The sequence below is a fragment of the Vulpes vulpes genome, chromosome 2 (assembly GCF_048418805.1).
Source record: "Vulpes vulpes isolate BD-2025 chromosome 2, VulVul3, whole genome shotgun sequence".
NCBI classification, from domain to species: Eukaryota; Metazoa; Chordata; class Mammalia; order Carnivora; family Canidae; genus Vulpes; species Vulpes vulpes.
In genome coordinates, this window is record NC_132781.1 from 95,055,030 (window position 1) to 95,073,011 (window position 17,982).

Consider the following 17,982-nt stretch of genomic DNA (forward strand, 5'->3'; position numbering starts at 1 on the left):
TTTAGGGTATAGATCCTTTACCTCTTTGGTTAGGTTTATTCCCAAGTATCTTATGCTTTTGGGTGCAATTATAAGTGGTATTGATTCCTTAATTCCTCTTTCTTCAGTCTCATTGTTAGTGTATAGAAATGCCACTGATTTCTGGGCATTTATTTTGTATCCTGCCACATTCCCAAATTGCTGTGTGAGTTCTACCAATCTTGGGGTGGAGGCTTTTGGGTTTCCTATGTAGAGTATCATGTCATCGGCGAAGAGGGAGAGTTTGACTTCTTTGCCAATTTGAATGCCTTTAATGTCTTTTTGTTGTCTGCTTGCTGAGGCTAGGACTTCTAGTGCTATGTTGAATAGCAGTGGTGAGAGTGGACATCCCTGTCTTGTTCCTGATCTTAGGGGAAAGCTCTGAGTGTTTCCCCATTGAGAATGATATTTGCTGTGGGCTTTTCATAGATGGCTTTTAAGATGCTGAGGCATGTTCCCTCTGTCCCTACACCCTGAAGAGTTTTGATCAGGAATGGATGCTGATTTTGTCCAATGCTTTCTCTGCATCTATTTAGAGGATCATATGGTTCTTGTTTCTTTCTCTTGTTCATATGATCTATCACGTTGATTGTTTTATGAGTGTCGAACCAGCCTTGCATCCCAGGGATAAATACCACCTGGTCACGGTGAATAATCCACTTAATGTACTCTTGGATCCTATTGGCCAGTATCTTGTTAAGGACTTTTCCATCTGCGTACATCAGGGATATTGGTCTATAATTCTCCTTTTTGGTGGGGTCTTTGTCTGGTTTTGGAATGAAGGTGATGCTGGCCTCATAGAATGAGTTTGGAGGTATTCCATCCCTTTCTATCTTTTGGAACAGCTTTCGTTGAATAGTGTTGTTTCTTCTTTAAATGTTTGATAAAATTCCCCTGGGAGGTCATCTGACCCTGGACATTTGTGTCTTGGGAGGTTTTTGATGATGCTTCAATTTCCTCGCTGGTTGTTGACCTGTTAAGGTTTTCTTTTTCTTCCTGTTCCACTTTTGGTAGTTTGTGGCTTTCCAGAAATGCATCCATTTCTTCTAGCTTGCCTAACTTATTGGCGTATAGCTACTCATAATATGTTTTTAATATCATGTGTGTTACCTTTGTATTGGTTGTGATCCTCCTCTTTCATTCATGATTTTATTAATTTAAGTCTTTTCTCTTGTCTTTTTAATAAGGCTGGCTAATGGTTTATCTTTCTTATTAATTCTTTCAAAGAACCAACTCCTGGTTTTGTTGATCTGTTCTACAGTTCTTCTGATTTCTGTTTTATTGAGTTCTGCTCAAATCTTTATTAGCTCTCTTCTTCTGCTTGGTGCAGGTTTTATTTGCTGTTCTGTCTCCAGTTCCTTTAGGTGCGAGGTTAGCTTGTGTATTTGAGGTTTTTCCAATTTTTCTAGGGATGCTTGTATTGCGATATATTTCCCTCTCAGGACTGCTTTTGCTGTATTCCAAAGATTTCTTTTTTTATCCCAAAGATTTTGAATGGTTGTACTTCATTTTCACTAGTTTCCATGAATCTTTTTAATTCACCTGTAATTTCCTGGTTCACCCATTCATCTTTTAGTAGGATGTTCTCTAACCTCCACGTGTTTGAGTTTCTTCCAAATTTCTTCTTGTGATTAACTTCTAGTTTCAAAGCATTGTGGTTTAAAAATATGCAGGGGACAACCCTAATCTTTTGGTATCATCTGAGATCTGATTTGTCCATGGGCACTTGAGAAGAATGTGGATTCAGTTGCGTTCAGATGCAAAGTTCTGTATATATCTGCGAAATCCATCTGGTCCAGTGTGTAATTTAAAGCCCTTGTTTCTTTGGTGATGTTGTGTTAGGATATCTGTCATTTGCAGAAAGTGCCATGTTGAAGTCTCCTACTATTAGTGTATTATTATCTAAGTATGTCTTTACTTTGGTTATAATTGATATACTTGACAGCTCCCTCATTAAGGACATAAATATTCATGATTGTTAGGTCCTCTTATTGGATAGACCCTTTAATTATGATATAGTGTCCCTCTTCATCTCTTACTACAGTCTTTGGGATAAACTTTAACTTATCTGGTATGAGGATTGCCACCCCAACTTTCTTTTGAGGACCATTTGAATGGTAAATGGTTCTCTGCCCTTTCATTTTCAGGCTGGAGGTGTCTTTAGGTCTAAAATGACTCTCTTGTAGACAGAAAATAGATGAGTCTTGCTTTTTTATCCAGTCTGATACCCTCTGTCTTTTGATGGGATCATTTAGCCCATTCACATTCAGAGTAACTATTGAAAGATATGAATTTAGTGTCATTGTAATACCTATTCAGTCCTTGTTTTTGTGGATTGTTTTGTTGGGCTTCCTCTTTCTTTTATAGGGTCCCCCTTAATATTTCTTGCAGAGTTGGTTTGTTGGCCACATATTTTTCCAGTTTCTGGCTATCTTGGAAGCTCTTTATCTCTCCTTCTATTCTGAATGAGAGCCTTGCTGGATAAAGTATTCTTGGGTGCATGTTCTTCTCATTGAGGACCCTGACTATATCCTGCCAGCCCTTTCTGGCCTGCAGGTCTCTGTGGAGAGGTGTGCTGTTAATCTAATATTTCTCCCCATATAAGTTAGGGATCTCTTGTCTCTCACTGCTTTAAGGATTTTCTTTTTATCTTTGAAATTTGCAAGTTCCAGTATTAAATGTCGAGGTGTTGAATGGTTTTTATTGATTTGAGGGGGGGACCTCTCTATCTCCTGGATCTGAATGCCTGTTTCTCCCCACAAATTAGGAAAGTTCTCAGCTATGATTTGTTCAAATATACTTTCTGACCCTCTCTCCCTCTTGGCATATTCTGGAATCCCAATTATACATAAATTTTTCCTTCTGAGACTACCATTCATTTCCAGTAAACTTTCCTCGCGGTCTCTTCATTGTTTTTGTCTTTTTTCCTTCCTTGCCATCAACTTGTCTTCTATGTTGCTCAGTCTTTCTTACACCTCCTTAACCCTAGTCGTTAGGACCTCCAGTTTGGATTGCATCTCATTTAATTGATTTTTAATTTCAGCCTGATTATACCCAAATTCTACAGTAAGAAACCTCTATAATCCTTTATGCTTTTTTTTCAGAGCCACCAGTAGCTTTATAAATTGTGGTTCTGAATTGGCTTTGTGTCATAAAATTGTAATCCATATTGTGTAACTCTGTGGCAGAGAGTACTGTTTCTGCTTCTTTCTTTTGTGGTGAATTCTTCCTTCTTGTCATTTTTCTCAGGGCAGAGTGGCTGCATGAGCAGGCTGAGTCAAGGATATCAACAACAACCTAAGTAAATTTCACCCTAGAAGATTCTTGCTAGAAGTGAAAACCCTTCTCTCTGTAGCTTTCCTGGCTGTTTTCTCTTTAAATATCAGGTTGAATTTGTAGGTGTTCAGGATGTTTTGAAAGTTATCTTGGTAAGTTGGTGGGGCCAGGTGAGTTGAGAAGCCCTACTCCTCCGCCATCTTCTAGTACCCTGTTCTTGCAAGTCTTGCAGGGAGCTCTATCAGCCACTGAAGAAGTCTAGGACAACCTCAGAACTCATCCTTGAACTTGCTTTTTTGCAATCAGGAGTCAGTATGATAGTGTTTTAGCCCAGCTAATGACAAATAGGCCTCAAGACTCAGCTCCCTGGTTCCTGGTACCAACCCCAGGCTCAGCACAGCTTACAGGAATCCCACAACCTGCAGTATATCTTCCAGGTCTGAGGTCTTCATTCCTATATTATGCATGCAACAAATATTTGTTGACCACCCTGTAAGAACCAGGCCCTGGGGTTACAATAGAGAGAAAAAGCAGAACTAGATTAGTTCACTAGAAAGAACTAGACTATAGAATTTACTGAGGTAGGAATCAAAATTTTTTTTTTTATGGACAACTTCTTTTCCCAGCACTATGTATTAAATGATCAATTATTCCCCCTGCTGTATATTACTACTGTCATTCCTGTACATTCACAGGTATGTTTCTGGGCTTTCTATGGTTAAGGATCCTATTGACCTATTTGTGTAATCCTTCACCTTTAGTTTTTAAATTTACAGAGAGTTTTAAAAAATACAAATAAAATTTTAAACTTAGAGCAAAGTCAAAATTTCGTAGCAAACACCTGTGTAACTATCATCTAGATTTTACATTCACTAACATTTCACTATACTTTTTTTGTCATGTATCCACCATATCCATTACTCTATCTCTCCATTGTTCCATCTTCTTTTTGGTATGTTTCCAATTAAATTGCAGGTATCAGTACAAACCTAAGTACAACACTATGCTTTATTTTATTTTTTTAAAGATTTTATTTATTTATTCTTGAGAGACACACACACACAGAGAGAGAGAGAGAGAGAGAGAGAGAGAGAGGCAGAGACATAGGCAGAGGGAGAAGCAGGCTCCATGCAGGGAGCCTGACATGGGACTCAATACCAGGTCTCCAGGATCAGGCCCTGGGCTGAAGCCACCCGGGCTGCCCTACAACACTATGCTTTAAAAACAGTTTCACTGTTATTGCAACTGAATTTCTCAATTGTATATCCCAAGAATTTTGATATTTAAAGTAATTTCCTATTAAAACTATGAAAAATGAAAAAGAACCTCAAAGACTTGCTTAGCCAGGTATAAATGAAGCTTATGCCCCTCTCAAACCTAAGGTCTTAATTCTAGACCAATCCAAGGAGGGGAGCTCAGATAACTTCACCCTAATTATCTGGGCCCTGGGTCTTTAAAACTGTGGAATACTTATAATTTCAAAGATTTAGCTTCATGTTGTCAGAGGAGAAAATTTAAACATCTCTGAGAGCAGACAATTCCCTTGTTCTCCTACTTTTAGAAAAATAGGTTGATGGAATTTTATTAAAGATGCTATTTTGTAATAAAAAAGATCAAAGAAAAAAATAAAAATTAAAAAAAAAGATCAAAGAAAATGAGGAGCAATCCTGTTCTCACTAATATTTCCAACACTTGTCTTCACTGTGGGAGTTATGACCCTGAAAATTATTATTTCATTAGAATAATGTCTCTTTCCTAAATATGGATTTGCTTCTTCTGTCCTTGAAAATTATTGATTATTTATGCAGATGTATATAAACAAGATGTGTTCTTGTTTAAAATCAAAGTACCTGGCATATAATAATGTACTCAATAAAAGTTAATTATTATTAATAAAAATACTGGCCTTCCATACAGGATGGAAGCTCAGACTCTTCATATTTTGATATAAAAAGAAGTGAGCTCTTGCAAGCCTGAAACATTAGACCTATCTTAGTTACAGATTACTACAGAGCATTATTGCCCTGGGTAATGTTTATGGTTATTTAATTTTCCAAAATAGTGAACGCTAACTAGCAGGATATCATTGGTTAGGGATTCCTACTTGAGGTTAAGCAAATGGACAAAGGAAAGCTTTGAGAGGTGGATAGAGGATTATGGGAAAAATACGGAAAACCCCTGATTTCCCACTCTTCCAGCTCCCAATATCTCCTCTGCTTTCCTTACTTAGATGCTCTAGCTTTCCATCTCAAAATCTCTCCTTAGGAGAGCTTTTAAACTTAGTCACAATGAGGTACTTTAGACAGTTGGAAGTATTAGCCTTTGCCAGGGATATTAGCATTTTAACTGGGCTTCAGTTTTAATTTAACCTCTCTAGGGATGTTTGCAAGGGACTAGGTTGGTAACATAAATGAACAAAACAGCCAGATCTTGGACCGTAGGGTCTGGTGGAGACTGTGTAAAAATTCAACTTTTAAAAAATTATTTGCTAAATAAAACATGTCGGAGGATCAGATTCAGTTGGTAGCCTGCTGGTTTATAACTCATTAGTTAAAAGAAATTCTGTAAAATTATAATTATTATCTGGTGGGAGGCTGAAAATAGTATGTATGTGGGGCTTCTTTCTTTCTTTCTTTCTTTCTTTCTTTCTTTCTTTCTTTGTGTGTGTGTGTGTGGGGGGAGTGATGAAAGGGAAAGGGTAGCAAAAGCAAAGGGCTTAATGGTTTTTCCAGGTACACACGTGGTTCTTTGTGGTTCCCTACTCTTAATCACTGGGAAAAGCCCACGTTTGCAAGACCGTGTACCTCTGGTTTCAAATTCCTATGGGGTGTAGCCACTTCCTTGCTGCAGAATCTTGAGCAAGTAAGTCACTGAAGCTCTGCAATTTACTCCTCTGTCTAATGAGACTGATTCTTACCCTTTGGGCTATTGAGAGGGTTCAATGAGATAACATGTAAAATGCCTGCCTCATTAGATAGTACCAAGCACGTTTAATCAATGGTTGTTTGTTGATTCCTAAACTTGTCAGTAACCATAGTAAATAGCACATACATTTCACCTTCTAATGTGGGATTCAGGCTTTAAAACAAATACTTAGATAAGGAAGCATCCCATATAATAAGTGGTCACCTCAATCGTGTGTGTGCACAGACACATTTTATTTGTCAACACATGTGAATGAGAATAAACTCCACTTCCCTTGAGATGTTTCATTCTTACAGTGGCATCTATTAAAAAAAATAACTTCAGAGTGCCTGGGAGGCTTTGTCGGTGGGGCTTCCACCTCTTGGTTTCTGTTGAGGTCATAATCTCACGGGTCATGAGATTGAGCCCCGTGCTGGGCTCTGTGCTCAGCAGGGGGTTTGCTTGAAGATTCTCTCCCTCTACTCCTATGTTCTCTCTCTCTCTCTCTCTCTCTCTCTCTCATGAATAAATAAGTCTTTAAAAACAAAATAACTTCTATGGTTATTATGAAAACCAATTGGAATGAATTCTAACAGGAAGAGAAGGGTACCCACCAGTAGCTCATTTGTGACATCTCTCCAGGTTCCTATGGTTTCTTTCTTTCTTTCTTTCTTTCTTTCTTTCTTTCTTTCTTTCTTTCTTGATTGTACTTATTTAAGAGAGAGTGAGAGAGTGCATGAGGCAGGGCGCAGGGTTAAAGGGGAGGGAGGGTAGAGGTAGAGGGAGAAGCAGGGTCCCCACTAAGCAAGAACCTGATGTGGGATTCAGTCCCAGGACCCTGAGATCATAACCTGAGCCGAAGGCAGATGCTTAACTGACAGAACCACCCAGGCACCCCTCCTAGAGTTTTCTTAACTTGTCCAACTCAATTCTTCTCTGTAAGCAAGGATAATATCCTCTCCTTCTCAGAGATTGGAGGAATTAAAAGAGATGATGGGTGTGAGCACTAGCTATTTAAATTGTCATTGTCTTTCTCCAGTGTAGTTTGAAATAACCCCTGTCAATCCACTAGCTCTTTGTTCAAACTCTGGCCTGTTCTTGCCTGGACTTCTGCAATTGTCTCTGTGCTGATCTCATCTCCAAACCATTCTCTACCCTGCTGCTAAAATGATTTTCCAAAACCACTTACACAACAACTTAAGAGACTTTCAACATCTTCCCATTACCTTCTTCTCTTTTATGAAGGTATCATTTACATACAATGTCATTCACACTTTTAAAATGTTTGATGAATTTTGGTCATTGTGGGCAATCCTATAACCTCCACCACAAGGGTTTCTTTTTCCCCCGCCAACTGCTCCTTTGCAGGTGATTTGCTCTCTCCATCCCCACCTCTAGGTAACCATGGAGATTTCTGTCATTATAGTATCTTAGAATTTTATATATTTCTTCCCATTATTTTTCAAAAATTAAACTTCTAAATTTTAGGTTTACAGAAAAATTGTGAAGCTAATACAAAGTATTTTTGTGTATCCTGCTCCCATCCCCCATTTTCCCCTATTACAAATGTCTATCATTACTATAGTATATTGGTTATAATTAACAAACCAATATTGATACATTATTACTAACTAAATTCCACACTTTATTCAGATCTTCTTAGTTTCTTTCTTTCTTTTTTTTTTTTTTTAGATCTTCTTAGTTTCTACCTAATATCTTTTTTCTTTCTAGGATCTCGTCTAAATACTACCTTACAGCTAATTATTATATTCCTTAGGCTTCCATTGGCTGTGACAATTCCTCTCAGACTTTCCTTTTTGGGAGGGGACCTTGACAGCTCTTCCCTTAAAAAAAAAGTTTCAGGTACATCTTAATTTTAATTAGGGTCTACCAAGCCTCTAATAGCGCCATCCTACCTGTATTAGCTTGCTAGGGCTGTTGTAACAACATACCATAGACTGGGTGGGTTAAACAACAGAAATTTATTTTATCATGATCTGGAGATTAGAAGCTCTAGATTAATGTGTCAGCAGAACTGGTTTCTTCTAAGGCCTCTCTCCTTGGCTTGCAGATGGCCACTTCCTCCATGTATCTTCACATGGTCTTTGCTCTGGTTGTGCACATGCCTGGTGTCTCTCTGTGGGTCCAAGTGTTCTCTTCTTATAAGGATACCAGTCAGATTGTATTAAGAGACCACTCTAATGGCCTCGCTTGAACTTAATCACCTCTTTAGAGACCCTATCTCCAATGCAGTCACATTCCAAGGTAGGAGGGTTGAGGCTTCCTGTGTGAATTTGAAGGAGCGCATTTTAGCCTTTGGTGGTCTTATCTTTCACTCCTCTTCAAGCCACAGCCCACATTCTTCACTCCCCTTCCCAGCAGTCTCTCCAAATGTCCCATGTTTCAGCAGCTCTTCAATCATCTTAGAAACCAATAAAGATGACTGATGGGGAAAACATGTCACTTATGTCCTGTCTCAGCCACTAGTCAGTGGTGCGTTGTCACTCTTAGGACTGCTTAAGAAATGGCTTTATTTATCTCTTTGTAAGAAGAGGAACTTCCGTATATAGAATTACCATTCTTCTAGTTTGCCAAGCCATGGAAATGTAACCAACTATTCCCTTGAAAGTGTTAACTTCTCAGTCTGCCTCCAGAACAGAGAAGAGTATGAAACTGTGTGGGAAGTAGGAGGAAGGGAAGATTTGGGGCACTTTCTAGGAGTGGGTGATGTCCACGGTGGGAGATCAGGGCAGTGACATAGACATGGTTACACATTTTCATGGCCACACACACCCTGGCAACCCTGGGTAACATACCTTGATGAATGTCATTCAAAATTCCATGCTTTAGAGGAGGGACTGGGAAAGACAAATTCTCAGTTTTCCCTTTGACTCATTCCTGGCACCCCTTTCTGGTTTTACCCCAGGGCCACTGTCCCAGATGCCTCATGGGAATTCCATCCTGGCCAAGGATTGGCTGCTTTGACAGCACAAGGGTCATGCCCAGCGGGAAGCTTTTCTCTTTATTTTTTCTCAAGTTTTATTGAGAAATAATTGGTATATATCACTTTATAAGTTTAAGGCATACAGCATGATCCTTCAGCTTACATATACTGTGAAGTGATTACCATAATAGGTTCAGCTAGCATCTTCTATAGATATAATAAAAAGAAAAGAAAGATAAAGAGAATAAAGGGGGAAAATTTCTCCTTGTGATGGAATTCTTGGGATCACCTCTCTTAAGAACTTTCCTACATGTCACACAGCAGTATTAGCTATAGTATCATGGCGTACACTCCGTCCCCAGTGCTTGTTTGTCTCATAACTTTCACCTTTTCTTACCTTTTGATCACCTTCCTCCAACCTTCAGCCTCAAGATTTACTCTTTAATTTACCCATCCTGAAGTCCAGAAGCACAATCCTTAATCAACTTCTCATAGCTTGGGGCACCTGGGTGGCTCAGCAGTTGAGCATCTGCCTTTGGCTCAGGTCGTGATCCTGGAGTCCTGGGATCAAGTCCCGCATCGGGCTCCCTCCATGGAGCCTGTTTCTCCCTCTGCCTATTTCTGTGCCTCTCTCTGTGTGTCTAATGAATAAATAAATAAAATCTTTAAAAAAAATAAGGTGGATATCCTCTATCATAAAAAAAAACTTCTCATAGCTTCATTCATTCATTTGTTTATCTGTATGCACATGTAAAAGATATGTACCTCTCACTAGTACAGTGGTGTCCTCAGTACAGCTGGTATATTAATGTTGGTCTGGTGAGCACCCATGGCTAGAAATGGAATTTGGGAAGTTGGGTTCCAGAGGAGGTGCAGCAGAAGACAGAAAATATATGGAGCAAAGAGCAGAAATTTGAAGGTTGCTACTTCCAAACTAGTTGATTAAGAAACTATCCTCCTGGTTGCCTGGGTGGCTCAGTAGGTTAGATGCCTGACCCCTGGTTTCCACTGGGATCATGATCTCAGGGTCATGAGATTGAGCCCCACATGGGGCTCTGTACTGTGGGGAGTCAGCCTGAGATGCTCTCTCTCCCTCTCCCTCTGTCTCTCCCTCCTAGTCCCCCCCCACACACACACACGTATGTGCTCTCTCGCTCTCTAAAAAATAAAAAGAAAATATCTTCCTGGTTGCATCAGATTTGCGGTATTCAACATAAATGTTAAACTTTACTAGGGAAAAAGCAGTCGGAAATTTGGTATAATGCAGTAACTCTTACAATGGTGCGTGTGGTAAACATATTCAAGTGTGACTTTTCTGAGGGTCTATAAACAGTTGTGGTTTCTGTCAAACATGGTTTGTGTTGTATTTTGCTCTCAAGAAACATTTTTAAACAGTTGCTTCTTTGAATAAAAACTTAATAAATAACAGTTTTCAATTGATAGAATGAAGTAGTGTGTTTTAGTACTAGAGAAAACCGTTAATGGAATACAAGATTCTGTGATTTTTGTTACTTGATATTTTGACACTTTAAATGTATGGTGGGGTAAGGTGGGGGTGCCTGGGTGGCTCAGTTGATTAAGCTCTGCCTTTGGCTCAAGTCATCATCCCAGAGTCCTCTGATAGAGCCTCACACATAGGGCTCCCTGCTCAGTGGGGAGTCGGCTTCTCTGTCTCCCTCTGCCTTTCCCTCTGCTGGTGCTCTCTCTCTGTCAAATAAATAAATAAAATCTTCAAAAAAATGTGTATAGCAAACAAACAAACAAAAAAACAGTACAACTGGGGCACTGGCTGGCTCAGTGGGTAGAACCTGCAACTCTCTATCTCAGGGTTGTGAGGCCAAGCCCCACACTGTGCATAGAGCCTGCTTAAAAAATAAATAAATATACAAAAATTTAAGAATAGTAAAACTAACATTTAGCACATGAGAAACATTAAAGATTAAAGTGTTTTATTTCTTTATGAAAATTTATCAAGAATAATTTGGATAGTGTTTGCCTTCTTGTCATGAACTTGCAAGCCTGGGTGAACTGCCACATCCCTAAGCTAGAATCAATATGCAACATTTTATGCTTTGTGCTTTTAATGTGGTGTAGCGCCTCCGTGAATTCCTTTACTGTGAATTTTTTGCTAGCCTCACTTCCTCTGGGACCTCTTTATCTTTTTCATCGCGACCTCTTTCCCCATTTAGTTGTCTTCACTGAAGTCCTCTGGCTGTATCTCTGGAGGCATCCGTGAGAACACAGTCACCATTCCTGCTGCTAGTTCTTCTTCTGTAACTCATGTGCTCGATCCAAGTTTCACTTTTAGCTTTATCACTTATTGCTTTTTTGTTACACGTTCGTCTTTGTTGGCCAATTCCTTCTAGTACTCATTTTTTTAAAGGATTTATTTATTTATTTGAGACACAGAGATAAAGAGTGCTAAGTGTGCTGGGAGGGAGAGGGCAGAGGGAGAGGGAGAGAATCTCAAGCAGACTCTCCTCTGAGGGTGGAGCCCCACACAGGCCTCAGTCTCATGACCCTGAGATCACCACCCTGAGGTGAAATCAAGAGTCGGTGGTCTTACTGACTGAGCCACCCGGGCACCCCTCTGTTGCCCATTTTTGTAAAATGACATATGAGTTTGATTGCTGGGAGACGAAAAGATTACACAACTCCATGCTTTGCTGTTTGTGCAAGAACTGAACAACAGATGTGCGAGGACCGATAACTGATAGACTCGGAACAAAGTGGTGTCATGACCAACAGTTGTATCACACATCTGCTACGTGCATAGAGATCTGTGGACTGAACACCTGGTAGTAGTCACTGCATGCAATTGCTCCACACTGTAAAGTATGGTAACTGCAATTTGAATTATGTTGCTGGAGAACTGGTGTTACTTTCCTAAACCATGGTAACTGAAATTCATGCACGTGGGAACCACAAAGTGGGGGCTGCTTGTAGAGACTACTATGGGGAAGCCTTCCTCTTAGACACAAGTTATATTTAGCCACTTTATAGAGTGCTTTGGAAACGTCACACTGAAACATTAAGCACCATGTCAGTGAGGATAAATAGAGGACATATAAGGAAAAGAAGCTATAAAATGGCAGTGTTTAGGCAGATCCTAGTATGTTGCTGGGTGCTCATGGAACAACTGAAACAAGACAGATCTACTCCGTGGAACTGCTACCAGTAATTATTGTTATTGATGCTACCTGTCTTTATTCGATTTATCTGAGAATCAAAGACCGTGACATATCCAGGAATATCTAGATATTAGATAGCCAGAAGAGTGGAAAGCGCTTAACATCACAACACTGTGTATTTAAGGAGCTCTGTTTGCTCTGTTAATGTAATGAATGAATGGCATAGCATCTCTAATGGAATGATGATAATTCTCCCTTCTCCAGGGGTGAGGTTTTAATTATTAATTAAAAAAAATACTGCAAGATCTCAGTGTTAATTGGAAAATTTCTTTTTTTATTATTTTTTTAAGATTTTATTTATTTATTCATGATAGTCACACAGAGAGAGACAGAGAGGCAGAGACACAGGCAGAGGGAGAAGCAGGCTCCATGCAGGGAGCCCGACGTGGGATTCGATCCCCGGTCTCCAGGATCGCGCCCCGGGCCAAAGGCAGGCGCCAAACCGCTGTGCCACCCAGGGATCCCTAATTGGAAAATTTCTTTAGGAAATATAATTAACTTCAAAGCCACTAATTTCTCAAGGTCTTTGTCTAGGAAGATTTTGTGTATCACACAGGCAGGAAGAATCTATAAATAAAATCTAAATCCTTTTAAAAAAACTTAGGTCTATTTTGCCTTGAGAACTCCTTGACAGCTCTGTAGAAGCTTCCTTGCACTATATAGTGGTGTAAGATGCCTCGTTGAAACATTCTCTCTCTTCTTCGCTTAGGGTCAGATTTGTGTGTCTGGTCAGTGAGTGATCCCAAGATTTCCTCAGCCCCCTCCCCACTTTCCCGTACAACATCATTTTCCCTAATAAAAACCTCCCATTTCATCCCATCTTGGCATCTGCTGATCAGTGCATCTAGACTGACACATCTTCCTAATGGCATTTCTATTTCCATTTTCATTTCTATTCTCTTAATTTTCCATGAGCCTATGTCAGCCCATTACATTATAAAATTGGAAAGAATGTGAAGATTTTGGAGTTTCAACCATCTGGAAGAATTTTACTCTAATCATAAAGGGTTTGAAGCAAGCACTCCCATTAGAAAATACTACAAATATAAAAAGACAAATATTTTTAATAAGACAAATATAAAAAGACAGCTGTGTGCTTAGAGATTTGGGAAACATGGAGATGAGTGTTTTTTTGTTTTTTGTTTTTTTAGCAGTTCCCATACTATGTTGGTATCAAAACAACGTGCGTGTGTTTAATGCAGATAACTGGTTCCTCTCCTCTACTCCACAACATCTATGGAAACAATCTCCAGAGATGGGGCCCAGGAATACTCACTTTTTACAGAACTTTTTTTAAAATAATAAATTTATTTTTTATTGGTGTTCAATTTGCCAACATACAGAACAACACCCAGTGCTCATCCCGTCAAGTGACCCCTCAGTGCCTGCCACCCAGTCACCCCCATCCCTCGCCCTCCTCCCCTTTCACCACCCCCAGTTCGCTTCCCAGAGTTAGGAATCTTCATCAGAACTTCTTTCTTTTAAGATTTTATTTTTAAACAATCTTTATACCCAATATGGGGCCCGAACCCACAACGTTGAGATCAAGAGTCGCACCCTCTACTGACTGAACCGGCCAAGTGCCCCTCACAGAGCTTCTTCATGATTCTAACTTACAGCGGTGTTTGAGAATCATTGAACACTGCTTCTCTGTTGCTCCAGAAGTTCTTTTCCTGGGAGTAATAATAATTCAAAAGCTGCTGACCAGTTTTCTCTCTTCCTTTTACTGTTGTGTCTCCTTATCCTTGTGTCACCTGATCCTTTGTAACCTGAGATTTTTAAGACAGCTGAAGTACAGAAAAACCAAGTTTTTCATTCTCATTTGTTCTCGAAAAGCTATATATTTATCTAATTGTCTTAAATGCAAAGGTAAACAAGGTTGAAGAATCACATCCTTATTTAACTATGTCTTCAGATTTCTACAAACAGATTTCTACATCAGATTTTCCTAAGGTGAAGCCCACATGCACGTATTTTCAAATAGTTTGTGCACACCACTGGTGCTTTACTTTGAACACATCATGCTCTACAGAAACGGTGACTCTGGGTTCTAGGAATGGATTCACCTTCATATCTCTTCACAGAGATTGCCACATTTAGGGTCTTGGTAGAAGCGGAAAAGGAGAGGCAAATTCTAGCCAGTTTCTGTGTTGACTGTTGGATTTAGGTGGATGACTGGTAAGGCCTCGAGACCCCAGACTGTTCCTGGGTAGGAGGAATGGAAAGTCACCAGCTCAGTAGACAAGAGGCAACAGTTTTCCATCAACCTTTCCTTCTAACTCAAGAAAACTCATATGTTCAAGAAATATTCCTAAATTTAAAAGCTTTTAGTATAGTATACAGTTCCTTTTTTAAAAAAAGTGTGAGCTCTCACATTAACTTAGTCTTTCGATGAGAGGAACAGTTTTCAGTGTATTTGTAAGATTTTTTTTTTTTGAAGTAATTTGCAATGGCTTGACCCCTTTTAGATAGTAAACATCCATGATAGTACTACCACCAGAGCAACCTGTCTTAGGGAAATCTCTGGTTATCACACTCCCTTGCTCAAAAACCTTCTGTGGTTTCTTGTTGCCTTAGGTCGAGCACAGATTCCTCACATGGAGAGGAGAATGCCTATCTCTGGCGCACATCACTATATTTGGCTGCCTCTGCCAGTGCTGAATTCTTTGCTGACATTGCCCTGGCTCCTATGGAAGCTGTTAAGGTTAGAATTCAAACCCAACCAGGTTATGCCAACACCTTGAGGGATGCAGCTCCCAAAATGTATAAGGAAGAAGGCTTAAAAGCATTCTACAAGGGGGTTGCTCCTCTCTGGATGAGACAGATACCATACACCATGATGAAATTTGCCTGCTTTGAACGTACTGTTGAAGCATTATATAAGTTTGTGGTTCCCAAGCCCGGAAGTGAATGTTCAAAGGCAGAGCAACTGGTTGTAACATTTGTAGCAGGTTATATAGCTGGAGTCTTCTGTGCAATTGTTTCTCATCCTGCTGATTCTGTGGTATCCGTGTTGAATAAAGAGAAAGGTAGCAGTGCTTCTCAAGTCCTTCAGAGACTCGGATTTAAAGGTGTATGGAAGGGACTCTTTGCCCGTATCATCATGATTGGCACTCTGCCTGCACTACAGTGGTTCACCTATGACTCTGTGAAGGTCTACTTCAGGCTCCCTCGCCCACCTCCACCTGAAATGCCAGAGTCTCTGAAGAAGAAGCTTGGGTTAACTCAGTAGATTGATCAAAGCAAATGTGGACTGAATCTGCTTGTTGATCAGTGTTGAGAAAAGTGCAAGAGGAACTTTTATATAATTTGACAGTGTAGGAAATTGTCTATTCCTGGTATAATTACTGTAGTATTCTTGCCTAAGGCAAGAGTTTCAAACCCACTGGTGAAATAAACCCAACTATTAATGGAAAAAAAAAAAAAAAAAAAAGCCCAGGCTGCTGTTGCTCTGTGGGAGGGAGGGGGCCTCTCCTGGGGGAGGAGAAGGGGTGGCTTGCACCGTCCTAAACCAACTAGTCCTCATTCCTCTCAAGCAGAAACCCTGGAGAGGGGGTCTATTTAGCCATGGCCCATTGCCTGCCTCCCTTGACCTGTGTAAATGCTACACCACTCAATAAAGTGGACTCTGGGGGAAAAAAAAAACAACCCTCAGACCCCAGACCCTCTGCAATATATTCCCAACCACTTTTGTAGGTTTTGCTCCCTCCATTCTTGTAGGTACCCCCATTAGGCCTGCTTTCTGCTTCCAAATGTTCGGTGGCTTCCCGCCTGCATGTCTGTGCCCTCCGTGTGGTGTGCTCTCTCCCAGCATCTCACTCCGCTGATTCTACAAGTACAGGTTATATGACTCCCATAGTTTCTGGATGGCACCCTGTGGTACTTTGCTGCAGTATGCTTTATAGTAGCATAAAGTGAGTATTTGTCATACTTGGTTATATTTGATTGAAAACTCTGAAATCTGCAATAATTTTTTATCCAACCTTTAGCTTGCAGGGACCAGCACACTGCATTACCCAGTTTGTTCAGTTAAGTTGAATACCTTCAAACAAAGCCTTCAACCCATTGTGATAGCATCAACAAATGCCTTGAGATTCTTTACTTAAGTGTCAGTTCTTGAAAAGTATCTGGTAATTGAGAATGATAACTCTAAACTTATTATTAGGGTAGTTGAGCACAAAAAAAAAAGAAAAAAAAAAAAGGAAGACCAATACTTTGAGTAACTACTGTATACCATACATTATTATGTCTTTTATATCATTCTTTTACTCATTCAAACAGATATTTACTGAGTACCCAGCACTCTGCTAGTAGATGGGAAACAAAGATAAAAAGTCATGATTTCTGTTCATAAGGACCTAACAGTCTAATTACAGCAAGTACATCAATGAATGATAAAAGACATGGCAAATGGTAAATTTCCATGGTAAATGGACATATGAAGTACTTTGGAAATGCAGAAACTAGGTAAATAAATTCAATGACGTTGGCAGCCAATTCTTTCCAGAGGAAATACTCTCTTTTTTTAAGATTTTATTTATTTATTTGAGTGAGAGAGAGAGCAAGAGAAAGAGAGCACAAGCAGGGGGAACAGCAGAGGCAGAGGGAGAGGGAGAAGCAGGCTTCCCACTGAGCAGGGAGCCCCATGCAGGGCTCAATCCCAGGACCTCAGGATCATGGCCTGAGCCACAGGCAGACACTTACCTGACTAAGCCACCCAGGCACAGAGGAAATATTCTTCAGGTGAGTTTCAAAACATAGGAAGTCAGCTGGATAAAGAGTTGGTAAGGGCATTCCAGAGACAAGGAGCGGTATGTACAAACAGTATGCCAGGTGACATGCAGCAGCACGATGCATGGGGAGTGTTTGTAGTCTAGGGCAGGAAATGAGCTGCAGAACAAGGCAGGGGCCAGTCTATGAAGGTCTGCAAATGAGCTCAGGATGTTCTGAAAGCTGGAGGAAATCTTTGAAGGCTTAATTTAAAAAAAAAAAAAAGCTTATTTATTTATTCATGAGAGACAGAGAGAGGTAGAGACACAGGAAGAGGGAGAAGCAGGGTATCCGAAAGGAGCCTGATGTGGGACTTGATCCCGGTCCCCAGGATCACATCCTGAGCCAAAGGCAGATGCCCAACTGCTGAGCTACCCAGGCGTCCCTCTTTGAAGCAGGAGAGTGATGTGAACAGATTTGCCTTCTAGAAAGATATTACTGGCAATGATTCGGAGGAACACAGGTAGGCTAGTTAGGATAGACTAGTTAAGATGCTTTTGCAGTCATCTTGGAGGGAAGAGAGGAGACACAAAACAGGACTGTGGGAATGCAGAACAGAAGAGCAATGAGAGAGAGGGAGAGTAGAATCTATGAAGTTTGAAAATTGTTTAGATTTGAGAGGTGGTTCAGAATGAGGGATCTAGGAATATCCCCAGGATTCCCCTTTGGATAATGATGCAAATTGTAAAAAGAGCAAATGCAACCAGTGCTGAGACCAGAGTGAGAAAGTGAGGCACTTGTCTCAGGCATAAATGGAGGGGGATTCACAAAAACTCAGTAATCAAATAAATGATAATACATTTTAGTGCACTATTTTAAAAATCAAAATTAATGCAAAGAAATCCATGCTAAACCAAATAGCAACAATTTAAAGAAAGA

At 40.1% G+C, this 17,982-nt stretch overlaps 1 pseudogene; it reads left to right on the forward strand.

The window, feature by feature from the left end:
• Positions 1-15,766, forward strand: part of LOC112921515 (solute carrier family 25 member 3 pseudogene) — a 33,756-nt pseudogene extending 17,990 nt beyond the window's left edge.
• The last annotated feature ends 2,216 nt before the right edge of the window (positions 15,767-17,982 follow it).